This window comes from Lissotriton vulgaris, chromosome 10, assembly GCF_964263255.1.
Source record: "Lissotriton vulgaris chromosome 10, aLisVul1.2, whole genome shotgun sequence".
NCBI lineage: Eukaryota > Metazoa > Chordata > Amphibia > Caudata > Salamandridae > Lissotriton > Lissotriton vulgaris.
Window position 1 is genome coordinate 269223951 of NC_141698.1, and position 13584 is coordinate 269237534.

Here is a 13584-nt window from a genome sequence, read left to right on the forward strand (position 1 = left end):
CTAACACTGAGGGCGGAGGCAGAGAAGTATCCTGGTGGTCAGTAAATGATGAAGATGTCGTTAATCCTTCTTCACAGGACGATTCCTTTTCCTGGCACAGCACGTCGCAAGAAATACAACGCGGCCCCTTTAACTGGCCCACGGAACAGGAAGCCGGGACTGCCCATCGTGACGTGGCCTTCGCTGCATTGGTTAAAGCCCCGGAACCCTGGAGATCGGGGTGTGACGTCACCGACTGGGGAGTAGGTGCTGGAGAAGCCGAGGAAAACGCCACGCCAGGACGAGAAGCAGACGAGGAATACGCCACGCCAGGACGAGAAGCAGACGAGGTACACCCCACACGCCAGGACGAGAAGCAGACGAGGATTCCGCCGCGCCAGGACGAGAAGCCGACGAGGACGGAAGCGGAGAGGCCCTGACTGAAGCAGACGTGCCAGGAGGCCAACGAGACCGCGCAGCGCCGTGCCACACGCCCGCGGGAGGTGTGTGGCTACGACAGGTACGGGAGAGAGTCTCGAACTGGGTGGGAAGGCGGGGGACTGTGCCTGCGGTAAAAAGCCTTACAAAACCCTAGAACCCAGCACTTCCCTTTTCCCTGATAATACCCTCCCTCACTTTTTATTCACGTAAACTCGGAATTACGTAAAACGCACTTGAAGGTGTCCCTCACTCCCTTGGTACCCTTGGCAGTAAACGTAGAGGACGTGACAGTAAATTGGTCCTTTTCTCTCTTTTGTTTCCGGGACAACCACTGAGAGAGGCCTCTCTGAAGGAAGCGCTATCCTGACACCAGAAGTAGGAGAGGAAAGGAATACCCCTCGACAGTCAGCACCACGGATCCTGCCGATTTTGCAAGAGAAAGACTAACCTTACGCAAAAAGAAACTTTATGTTAAAATAAAACCCTCCTTACCAAGACATAGTGTTCAGTCCATTCCTGACCCGCCGTTACACACATGTAAGTTACTGACTGGGAGAAATAGAGTCTTATGGAAATGTGATAATATCGAGCGCAGCCAGAAACTGTGGTTTCATTTTAACATATTCCTGAATGTTTTTGTGAAAGCTAATTTTTTTAAAGTTAATTATAGAGGAGAGTAGAGCAATTTAATTGTTTTTTTTTTATATATATCTTTATTCGGTTTTTTCATACCACTTAGAGCAATTCAATTGTTAAGTTATTTTTGTAAGGGAGGATGTAAATGCATTAGTGGACAGTATATAATGTAAATTTGTATTGTTATTTTCAGTTTCCCCTGACGAAGTGCCCCAAGAGGCCCAAAATGCATTGGGTTTTAAAAAACTGCTTTCAAAGAATTCAGCGCTTGTACGTGTTCTCAATAAGAGGTCCGGATGGCCCATTTTGAACATGAGAAACCTTGGAAAATTGCTTTCCTCACATGCAGATGTGAGCAGTGTTAAGAAAAGAAAGAGTGGATACCTTACGCAGTACATAGGAGTATAATGGAAAATAAAATAATTGCAAGGACAGAATTGGCTGTGCCACTGCATTTGGGGTGAGATGTCGCCCCAATTTCACGATGGTAGCTGCAGACTCCCCCAGCACGAAGATGTGAAGTCCCCACCCTCAGTCTCAGGGGGACTCAAAGGAGATTACCCCTCAAGGGTTCATCTGTGTTTTTAAACCTACTTCATGCTGGAACGATTGTTCTACAGCCAGGAGCTGAAGCTTAGGGTTGCACTGAAGTGTGCAGGGTCAAACCGATTGTCACTGAGGTGATATTCCCTAGAGGTGGGAAGGTGTAATTGCACAGGTGGTGCATTTATGAATGGTGTTCCTTTCGGAGACTGGAAATCACATGTGTAATGTGAAATGATGAGGAAATTGGGGTTATGTTCCTGGACATTCCTGCTAGGGTGTCTGGCTGCATGTGCTTATTCATGTGATTATAATTGTGATGCATTTTAGGGGCTTTAATTGAAATGCATTATAACTTATCAGATATGATAAGTACCTGTCATTCTAAAGGGATGCTAGACATGTATTAGTTCTACTGCATTAAGTGATGAACAACACAGATTGTTAGCCACTGTGATTCAGGTGTACACTGTATGGTCAGTATGAGATGCTCAGTCAGGGTTATCTGTCCCTATGGCAGGTGTTCCTGTTATAAATGCTTGTTGAGATACTAGGATGGGTCGCCACTGGGATGGTGTCAGTGGGCAGGGCCCTCACTCCAAGTTATGGTCAACCCACAGCATTAGGGGGTAAGATGATATGCGTACATGGGAGTGGTGGTACTAGACCCCACCCCCTCTGCGGGAGGGGTGGGAGGGTTATGCAATGTCACAAATTCATTCCAACAGCTCATGTATATTTGTAAATTGTTGATTGGTATTGAGTAGTGTGCTTGTTTAATAAATGTACTCTTCCATTTATAAAGCAAAATACAGACTGGACAATCAATTATTGAGTGTTATCCCTGCGTACTTGTAAATGGAGATTACTAGCCCACACAACCTCCCTTGAGTAAGCCATAGACTGCTCTGCAACGCTACCCTATGAGAGTCAAGCACTACAATGGGGTGTTTGCTTCCCCGTGAAGGACAAATGTATACATGTTATTTGTTGAGGTCTCACGGATACTGCCTAGTTTTTCAACAGCTGTTGATCATAAATTCCGCGCCGACAGTGTGTTTGCATGTGAGGCAGGGGCGCTGGTTGTTCAGGGTCAGGGTCCCGCTCCTTATGGGCAGGTCTACACGCCCCTACAGTTGGTCAGGCCACGGGCACTTCAGTTCCATCCATATCATGCCAGATTATGTGGCCATCCATGGGCAGGTGCAATATCCTCTGAGTTCTGTAGGTGCTCTCCGCCGGCAGGTGGCGGCGGTGGTCGATGGGTTCTCTGTTGAATTGCTGCTCTGTTCTAGTGTTGCCGTTCAGGCGGGAAATCAGGAAGCAGGATCCCCATTACCCTTCTCCCAAGTGGTTTTACGGCGAGGAAGGGGCTCCAGAGGAGATGTGCTGTAGACTGGTATGGTCGTTCAGTATTGCTCCCAGGTTTGGGGAGCGTTCGCTTCCTCCTTCCCAGCGGGGTTCTCCTCCTCCCGACCTCACAGCCGGCGCACCCAAGGCCCCAGGCCCCTCGCCTGCTGGGTATCGTGTCAATTCAGGGATTGTCAGTGCCCTTGGTATTGAGTAGTGTGCTTGTTTAATAAATGTACTCTTCCTTTTATAATGCAAAATACAGACTGGACATTCAATTATTGAGTGTTATCACTGCGTACTTGTAAATGGCGATTACTAGCCCACACAACCTCCCTTGAGTAAGCCATGGACTGCTCTGCAACGCTACCCTATAAGTCAAGTACTACAATGGGGTGTTTGGTTCCCCGTGAAGGACAAATGTATACATGTTATTTGTTGAGGCCTCACGGATACTGCCTCGTTTTCCAACAGCTGGTGATCACAAGTTCAGCGCCGACAGTGTGTTTGCGTGTGAGGCAGGGGCGCTGGTTGTTCAGGGTCAGGGTCCCGCTCCTTATGTGCAGGTCTACACGCCCCTACAGTTGGTCAGGCCACAGGCACTTCAGTTCCATCCATATCATGTCAGATTATGTGGCCATCCATGGGCAGGTGCAATATCCTCTGGGTTCTGTAGGTACTCTCCGCCGGAAGGTGGCGGCGGTGGTCGATGGGTTCTCTGTTGAATTGCTGCTCTGTTCTAGTGTTGTAGTTCAGGCGGGAAAAGCAGTTTCACGGTCAACTCCGCCGCGCCCTCCCACCTACGGCCGCCCGTCCACACTCCAGGGCCGGCCCTGCACAAACCCGAGGTCGATGCCTCCACAAGCCTCCCCCGCCGCATAGGCCCAGAACCGCCAACCCCCGGTACTCGACTTCCCGGGGTCGGAACGGGCTCGGAGTTCACCCAGCAGCGTCGGAGGTCGCGGCGCCCGAACCCTGCAGGGTACACCGCTCGTTTGTAGGATTCTTTCCGGATATCAGGGGTCTTTCGTCGGGGCTCCGGAGCGCCGCAAAGTTATGCGGCCATCTTGGTCGCTTCCAAGCTACGCCCCCCCCCCCCCCCCCCCCCCCCCATTACAGTAGTTTTAATAGGGGGTTCTCTGCAATACGCGATCTCTAACTTCTTTTTCTTCCAGGTAATTTTGCAGATGTGTTTCAGAAAGTTCTTCAGTTATGGTTCCAAATAATGTTGATATAATAAGAATTAGTTTGAAATTCTTGCAAGGTGTAGAAGCTAATAACTTATCATTTGACGGCATACTCTGTTTGTGACTGATCTCCGGTAATTCTTGTGAAATAAAGCCTTTGACTACACAGTTTCTGGGGATTAACACCTTGAATGTGGCGATAAGGGGTTAGTATGAGCCACTGCTCGGCCAAGGATTTTTAGACGCATGTGTTGTACTATTACTTAACTTAGAGAATCTGCTGGATATGACTGTCTTAGTTGGGGCAGATTACGAGGTGAGACCAAGACATGCTGTGAAGTTATGAGGCAATGGAACTTCTAAGGCGGCTTTACAGTTCACAACCCTTAGTCTACAGCATCCTGAACAGTCTTGTCAATAACGCCTAGGTGACCATTTTGCAAAGGAACATGTCTGCGTTACAGACCTTACATTGATTTGTAGCTCCATGTCAGAGGCATGATGAATCATGCACATCTGTTCAACAGTAACTGGCGTGTGAATTACACCATCCTGTTGTTCTAACAACTGTCTCCACTTATGGTACTCCGCACACAGTGTTCCTTGTTCTTGTACCGGGTGTCTCCTACAGTAGACAATCTCATCCTCTGTAATACACTCAGAACTTCGTTCAGGATAAAATCTTCATAGCGTGTTCCGGTGATGTGTGCACAAAGGTTTATTAATAAAGTACATATCTCATTCTCTTTGACACACATCACTGTTTGTTAGCATATGGTAATTTCAACTACCTTTCCTCTCAAATGTGTCCTAAAGAACCACATCATCTCCTACAATCTGGACCCCATTGGCCAATACTAGAAAGTCAGGGATGTCTTCTCTAGAAAAAATCCACTATACTCTTACCACTGGGCTCAGCCTGGGGAAAAAGAGGAGGTGTTTGTAATTATGAATGAGAACTTAGTGGAAGAAATTATATTTAAATATCCGAGTGTTTTTGTTGATGAGCTAGGTAAGAATAAGTGATTTAAACACAAGATAAAAGCGAAGGCAAATTATGTTCCTGTCAAATATAAGCTGCATGGCGCTGCTTTCTTTCAGTGTTAAGGAGGCTCTCGAGAGACAGTTGAGTTTGTGACAACGTGGTATAATTGAAATCAGTTTAGTATACGTTGTTGCTTTCTTCCATTGTGGTGGCGAGCCAGCGCAGTGGGAGCTGAGAGTTTTTGACAACTTTAGAAGTCTTAAAAAGGAAATGTGTGCAGATTCCCGCCCTCATCCCAAAATGTAGTTTAATGTTGGCTACGGTGGGGATGCTAGACGGCCCACCAAGCTCGATTGGTCATCTGCACAGTACCTGGTGGAATTAGAATAAAAATAAAGGCTTGGTACTGCTTTTGTGTCTCCAGTGGACCATTCCAATATTGCCAGATGCAGGCTCGGCGGCCTCCGTATTTCAACGCATAACGCACCACTTTAAAGATGTTAAGAGTAGTAGTCTTTCATGGCGATGTTTTATTTATTTATTTATTTATGTCATTTCTAAAGCGCGCTGCAACCCTACGGGCATCCTGGCGCTGAAAAAAGTGCAACTAGAAAAAACTGAACATCAAAGGGACAAGTGAGTGGAACAGCTCTAGGGAAGTGTGATTTTGGGGAAAAGCCAAGTCTTTATCCTTTTGCGAAAAAGCAACAGTTCGTTGATTTTCCTAATTGCCAAGGGAAGGCTATTCCAGAGATGAGCTGCAGCTATGCTAAAAGCTCTGCCACCATGAGTAGCTTTCCTAATCCTAGGTACACTGAGGAGGTTCGTGGATGAGGAGCGGAGGGTCCGTGTGGGTTCATACCACTTGAATTTGGCCTGAAGGGGCTTAGGACCCAAACCATGCGCTGCCTTGAAGACGGTGCACAGGGATTTGAACCGGATCCTCTGATGAACGGGCAGCCAGTGCAACTCAGCTAGAGCAAGGGAGGTGGCGGACCGACGTCCTCGAGAAAGCACCATCTTTGCAGCTGCCGCCTGGATGCTCTGGAGTCTGGAAATCAGATAGGCAGGAGATTCCAGTAACAGAGCGTTGCAGTAATCCAGGCGGCTGAGGATGGTACTTCTCACCACGGTTGCTCTGGTGTGTGCTGGAAGTAAAGGCAGCAGCTTTCGAAGGCCCCGCATTAAGGCGAAGCAGCTGCTCACCTGTCTGTTGACGTTGGTCTCCAGACTCAGGTTGTCATTGAGACTGACCCCCAGATTCCGCACTGTTTTTACTGGTGCCAGTGGCTCACATGAGTCTAGAGGCCAAAAGCCAACAGGCAGGTTTCTGGCTATTCTTCCCACTTTGCATTGCATTATCTCAGTTTTGCTGCTGTTAAACTGTAGTGAATTTCTTTTTAGCCAGGTTGCCATTTTCATTATGCAGGTGTCGAAGGTCTCAAGAGATTCTGCATGGGCACCATCCAGGGAAATCATCAGCTGCGTGTCATCCGCATAGTTGATCACGCTAATGCCGTGAGCCTTGATGATGGCCATCAGGGGCTGCATATAAACATTAAAAAGGATCGGGCTAATCGCAGACCCCTGAGGGACCCCATGTGGGACCATAGCGAACTCAGACTGATACGGGGGCAATGCCACTGCCTGCCATCTATCTGACAGATAAGAGCGGAGCCAGTCAAGTGCCATACCCTGTACTCCAAAGGTTTTCAACCTAGTCAGCAGGATGTCGTGGCTCACTGTATCGAATGCGGCGGACAGGTCAAGCAGAATCAGAATTGCTGATTCTCCCCTGTCCGCCCTCATTCTCAGGTCATCCAGTACCATCAGTAAAGCTGACTCGGTTCCATGGGCTGGTCTGAAACCGAATTGCTCCTCTTCAAGGATGTTATTTGTTTCCAGGAAGAGGGACAAAGACCTACTGACCAGCCGTTCCATGATCTTAACTGGGTACGGCAGGAGTGAGATAGGCCGGTAGTTCTTATGGCAATTGGGGTCCAGATTAGATTTCTTTAGCAGCGGTGTGACAACTGCCTGTTTCCACTCCCTCGGCACAGTGCCTGTGCCGAGGGATTGGACACATAGCTGGCGGAGTACAGGAAAGAATTCTTGAATTTTTGATTTAGGTCTCTGAACGTGTTAAAAATAATATGTCCTTGGAGTGACTTTTGTGCATACTTTACGAGCATGCGATTTTGTTATAGAAGGAAAAGAGTGAGTTTCTGAAGCAGAAAGTGGAATACCCTGCACGTCATTTCAAAAGACTGCACTTATTCCCCTGATTTGGTTACCGCTATTGTTTCTGCAGCACAACCAAAACACTAAGAGAGTGCTGACATCTTTAGTGGGGTCATGAGAATTGTACTGTTATACGTCTCGTGCAGCGCGCATGATTTGTTTGAAAAATATAATAAAAAAGTTAATTTTGACTGGAATCAGAAATGGCAAGACACATTTCAATGGGTCAGAGGCCAAAAGGCTGATGCCGAAACTGTCAAGCAACTCTGATGGAAGCTTATCTTTCTAACGCGTGAGAAATAAACATGTGCATGCACACAGTTTGTTTGGATTACGACAGCATACTGTGAGCAGCACGACTCACCCTGCAAATATCATTCCTCATACTCTCACTCCTATGAACCCCCTGTAACACAGTGCTACCATATGTACAATACTTTAGCCCACCCCTGTCCGCTTGACTTTGTACCCTAACCGCTTGGAATCTCTAAACAGTATCACCCCTCTCTTCTCACTCACATTGATCCTGTCCTTTGATAAAGACGGCCAGAGGCCGTTACCTCTGCCCACAACGAGCGTGGCAACACCGTTCTCCAACTAGCCCGCCGGTTACTGGTTACAAATCATCACTGACAAAGAAACAGGACTAATCGGTCAGACTCGCCTCAACTGCGGCGGCCATCTTGAAGGAACACTTGAGGGGTACTGCATCTGGTTAACCGTGGATGAGGCTTTATTATTACACCCAAGCAGATCCCCGTACAGACACGGTTCTACATTTGGGAACGCTGTCTGACGACTTCCGGGATCAGTGTACTACAAGCTGCAGCCGCTTTGCCAGGAGCGGCTTGGGTGGCCTGTTGAGATTATTATTAAGCGGCGATAACTTCTTCAGTGAAAGAATGTCTTAGGCAAAGGCGTTAATATCTTACCTAGCGTTCAATTGCCCCACACGAACCGGACATATAGCACTTGCTGTCAATTTAGGCTTTATACCAGGAGGCCATCTTGAAAAGGTGTTATGTTGACTTACTAAGGTATGACAGAAACAATCAATGAACGTCCGATTGAGAATTCCTTTACGAAATCTTCAAATATTGTTATTTTTTCATAAGGTACCGAATTTATAATTTTAGTAAAATGTTATTATTTTTTTATGAATAAAGGTGATTCACATATCGTTGTACTGTTTTCATTTTTTTCCACTCTTCCACTAATATTTTTTGCTCTAAATGCGATTTCCTTCGTTTGAAATATACCAGTCAATATCTGAACGCATTTCTGACTACTTTCTTGGGCTCTTTCTAGCTGTCTGACCACTGCATGACGTAAGTCCTCCGGCTGCCTCGAACGGCACCCCTCCCCGCGCAGAGCATGCTGGGGGCGTTTACACCCAAGATGGAAGGTGGCCGCCCTAGTCACTGGTAACGGGCGCTGTTGGGCGGGGATCTTGGTTTTCGGGTAGCATGGGGCAAACGCTGGCGCAGATGGGGACTGTAGGGGAGCGTACTTGATGATCAGTGGCTGATGTGGATGTTGTTAGAGAAGTTGTTGACTCTATTAGTCAAGTTTTGTAGTGATGTCATAGGCTTAAAAGTGTAAAGTGACGCCATAATAACTTGGGTGGTGTCATTTATAAAGTGACGCTATTGGCTGAGTACTTTGGGGAGTATGCTTAGAATTCCTGCTAGTTCCCATACAATTAATGCGTACTGAGCGGGAAGGTCTGCTTTTAATTCCAATAGGAGCAAGCACCAAGTTACTTAATTGACTAAGTCTTGTTTTGCTGATTGGATTGGTGCTTTGGTTTAGGCATGCCGTTAGCTTGAGTGGCTGGACTGGCAGCATTGGGCTAAATGTTTACTTATGATTTTTTTTAGTGGGGGGCGTGGTGATACTATTTAATAATATGGAGACAGTAACGTCAGTTGAAACAGTATTTTGTTTGGTTACAAGTCTTTACTGAGAAAGTGCGAGAGAGCATAGCAGTAACTTCTTTCAGTTTGGAGCAAGGGTTAATGTTGGGGTTCTCTTTCTTCAAAGTTCCTCGTGCCTCCTCAGCCTGAGTGATACATTTGGGTTTTGTGTGTGTAAGTTGGTGAGTGGGGTACTGGCAGTTAAAAGTTGCGTTATTGCTCATGTTGGTGGACCCTACACGTATCCTGAATGAACATGCCGCTTGTGCTGATGCATGCTTATCATCTTGACCCTAAATGTTATGGTGGCTTGTGATTCATCCAGCAGAGGTTCTACACGGGTATGTGATCCCCGAATTGCATTTGGTGTGAATGTTCAGTTTGGAAGGCGTGGGATATTCTCGCACATTTGTTAGATTAGGCGAGTTATGTCTTGCAGCCTTTCGACCTAAGCAGTGAATGTGGAGGGTGAGAATACACTGTGCTGTTTTGTGTGCTGAATTGCAGTGGGCGTTCAGATGTTGAGGCCATTGATGTAATCTGTGTCGGTAATTGTTTGCCTGACTTAAATTGGGCTCAAATGGATTAGAGTTTGTTTTCATTCAAAGACTATGTAGCTAGACCGAGACAGAATATTATTGCGTTGGTCCAACAAGATCTTCTAGGCTAAGATGTACAATTCCTGCTGCAGCGATTAGTTAATAGTTGCATAGTTACTTAAAACCATTGCAATAAAATACAACATATTAAAGCACAAGATACCTTTTCTGTGGTAACTGCCGCTATCTCTCTAAAGATGGATTACTCCTTGATGAGACCGCACACCTTGAAACAAGCATTTAAACTTATTTAAAAATGATATTCCACTGACGATAAAATCGGTTAAGTTCAACTATTGCAAATATGTTCCAAAGTATTGAGTTAAAAAAGTGAGTAGTCGGCCATTGAACAGCCCATCAAAAGGTGCAAGAAAGCCAGCCAGATTAGCAAAGTGCGATGCCAGAAAAATGAGTTACTCTTAAATGAGATCACATACTTTAAAACATATGTAAATGTTATGCCGCATATTATGATCAGAAAATGTCAACTGCTACAAATATTTTCTGCAGCAGTAAATTAAAAAAGTGAAGTCAGCCATAAAATAGCCCATCATAAAGTGGTAGACAGATTAAGGCTATAGCCAAGTGTTTTATTTTTTTGGCAACCATTTATAAAATGAGTAGGCGGACAACGGATCATCATCATTCAGAATAATAAAATACAAAGTGCAGGAATGATACCTAGATGCAAAATGGGCAATAAAGGGGAAGGCAGGCCTGGAAAAGCTCGCCCTCGCACAGTAGCCAGGGTCATGCAGATCAGTACTTCCACCACGGTCTCCACAAGTACAGTACACACAGTTAATTTTGCTGTTACCCCCACTAGGGCAGTCCTTGAGAGTAGCCATTTTATAATAGGTTAGGCCTTTACTGGCACCCGTGAAGTGATGTGATTTGGTTGTGGTGTGAGGCATTTTCTTTTCCACCAAAAAACTCACAAAAGGGAGTGCCTCAAGAATCCAACAATTGTATTGTAGAGTTTTTTCTCTTTGTTTCTTCTCCTTTCATGAAGTACGCATAGTTCAATATCAATGTACAATACTGCAATATAAATAACATGGGAGCCGTGGTTTGAAGTCTCAAATAATTCCCTTTATTATTCTTCAATACATCAAAGAAACAGCCCGGCCAACGTGTTTCGTCCTCGGAGAGGACTTCATCAGGGTTAACACCTTCGACACTCATGACGAGCTCAGCTCGTCATGCAGTGTACTGCTGGTACACTGATGACGAGCTGAGCTCGTCATGAAACCATTATTTTGGAGCTTCCCCAGCACAGCAGGGGAAAATGCCTAGCATCGATGTGGTTAAAGTATTTCTTTAGAGCAATGTCCCATAGAAGTCTAAGTGTAACAAGCATTGGAAATGCAATAGGTCTCGCATTAGAAAAGTTGGAGCTATTGGTCTTGTAAATGACAAATATTTTATTTATTTGTTGCTTTTTAAAATAGCTAAATTGGTAGCTTTGTCATTTACAATGCCAATAGTTATACCTTTCGCGAATGTGACACCTATAGCATTTGGAATGCAACATGTTTTGTATTTACGTGACTCAGATGGCAGCTCTGGTCGTTAGGCCACATCTCTAGAGAGCAGGAGAGTGCATCAGGGGAGAGAAGCACAGTAATGCAATAGGTCTCGCATTAGGAAAGTTTGAGCTCTGGGTCCAGAGTGAGGCCACGAGGGCTACGAATGTGGGTTCACTTACGGACAAATTTTTATCAATTAAGAGTGTAAGGAAATTGGAACCCTTTTTAGACCTAATAACTAAACCGTGGGATCGATCGCTGTACCTGAAACTGCGCTATGGGACGCTTCCAGTACTTGATTTCACGGCAAGTTGGTCGGCCTCTGATGCCCTCTCACGTACATGCCCCGGCTGTGCGGCCCCCAAGGAATCGGTGGCCCACCTGTTGTTTGCATGCCCAGCCTATAAAGGGGCGAGGAAGCTTTGGCTGAAACCGGTCTGTAGGGAATTAGGGCTGAGGTGCCATAAACAGGCACTCCGTGTCCTCTCTACAGACTCTTCGTCTGCCCTCATGATCTGTGGGGTGGCCAAATTTTTGGGAAATGCATGGCGGATACGCTCCCGTTTATTAAAACCCCGGGGGGCCCTACTGGTCGATACTAATCTGGTTGTGTTGTAAATCTATCAAAATGAGATCTCCCTGTTCTTATGTATTTTACAAATTTTTATTGGTAAATGTGAATTGTATATGTATATGTGCTCTTTTATGGTGATAAAATTGCCGAATAAAGATATTTCACTGCTATTGGTATTGTAAAGGACACTTTTTTTATTTATGTGCTTGTTTTGAAAATAGCGAAATTAATAGCTTTGTTATTTACAATGCCAATAGTTTTATCTTTTGCAAATGTGACACCTATTGTAACACAATATGTGTTGTAGCACTGAGTGGTGTGAGGGTGAGGGTGAGTGGGTGTGTGACGGTGTGAGGGTGAGTGAGGGGGTGTGAGGGTATGAGGGTAAGGGTGTGTGAGGGTGAGGGGGGTTATGGTGAGAGGGGTGATGGTGAGAGGGTACGAGGGTGAGGGTGGGTGGGTGAGGGTGTGTGAGGGAGAGGGTGTGAGGGTTGTGAGGGGGGTGAGGGTGAGTGAGGGTGTTAGGGTGAGGGTGTGAGGGTTTGTGAGGGTGAGAGGATGTGAGGGTGTGTGATGGTGAGGAAGTGTGAGGGTGACTGGGGGTGGGTGAGGGTAAGGGTGTGTGAGGGTGAGTGGGCGTGTGAGGGGGTATGAAGGTGTGTGAGGGTGAGTGAGGGGGTGTGAGGGTGAGTGAGGGGTGTGAGGGTGAGGGTGTGAGGGAGACAGGGTGTGTCAGGGTGAGGGGGTGAGGGTAAGGGTGTGGGTGTGTGAGGTCTGAGGGTGAGGGGTGTGAGGGTGAGTGAGGATGAGAGGGTTGTGAGGGTGTGAGGGTGAGTGAGGGTGTGTGAGGATGAGTGGGTGAGGGGGTGAAATGGCCTTGGTACTGTGTGAAGCAACATCTAGGTCCCTTTGGCTGTATGCCTGTATGAAAAACAAGTGTAGATGAACGAAGAATAGTGCATATGTTGACTACATGCTGTGCTCCAGCTCACAGAAAATTATGCAGACATAAAACTAGCTTTGTGCTTCAAAGCACTGTTTCTGTCTCACATCTACGCAGTCTCACACAAACGGGTCAAAGCAATCTCACACAAATGGGACAAAGCCCTGTCAGCTGCATTATGCAAAATTAACAGAAATGGATCAGGCGGTATTATCAAATAGGAAAGGTTTTGAATCCTGGTTATGGTGCAATAGGGTGCTCGGAAGAGGAGCTAAAATATGGGGCTCAGAAATACAAAGTAACACAGAAAATAATAGTTATTCTGTCAAGGGTTCAAACAAGAGAGAGCATCACCCTGTCCCAGGAAGATTTAATAAATCAGTGCCCATCAGGAAATTCCCAGAGAGGAATAAATGCAATTTCAACACTGTGGCTCTGCAACAGAGCACATGAGCAAAACCTCGGTTTGGGCTCGCTCACCATGGTGTCCGCCCATCCCTGTACGTAAAATGGAATAACGGCGACATTAAGCAAAATCGTAAGCCGTATTACTCCAGCAACACTTCTGGTTTGTAGAGAGTCAGGCGGCACAGCAGAGCTGTCGGCAGAGAGGGTTCAGTTCACACCAATGCCTCTCACTCCATTTTCCACAAAATAATTA

At 46.2% G+C, this 13584-nt stretch overlaps 2 protein-coding genes across 2 annotated transcripts in view; one reads left to right on the top strand and one right to left on the bottom strand.

The window, feature by feature from the left end:
- Window positions 1-8007, bottom strand: part of ANAPC15 (anaphase promoting complex subunit 15) — a 100844-nt gene extending 92837 nt beyond the window's left edge. Inside the window, exon 1 of the mRNA XM_086942417.1 lies at window positions 7882-8007. The gene's annotated coding sequence lies outside the window, so the exon portion shown is untranslated. The remainder of the gene's footprint in view (window positions 1-7881) is intronic.
- Window positions 8008-8718: 711 nt separating this feature from the next.
- CCM2 (CCM2 scaffold protein) overlaps window positions 8719-13584 on the top strand; it is a 399736-nt gene continuing 394870 nt past the window's right edge. The window contains exon 1 of the mRNA XM_086940990.1: window positions 8719-8786. The gene's annotated coding sequence lies outside the window, so the exon portion shown is untranslated. The remainder of the gene's footprint in view (window positions 8787-13584) is intronic.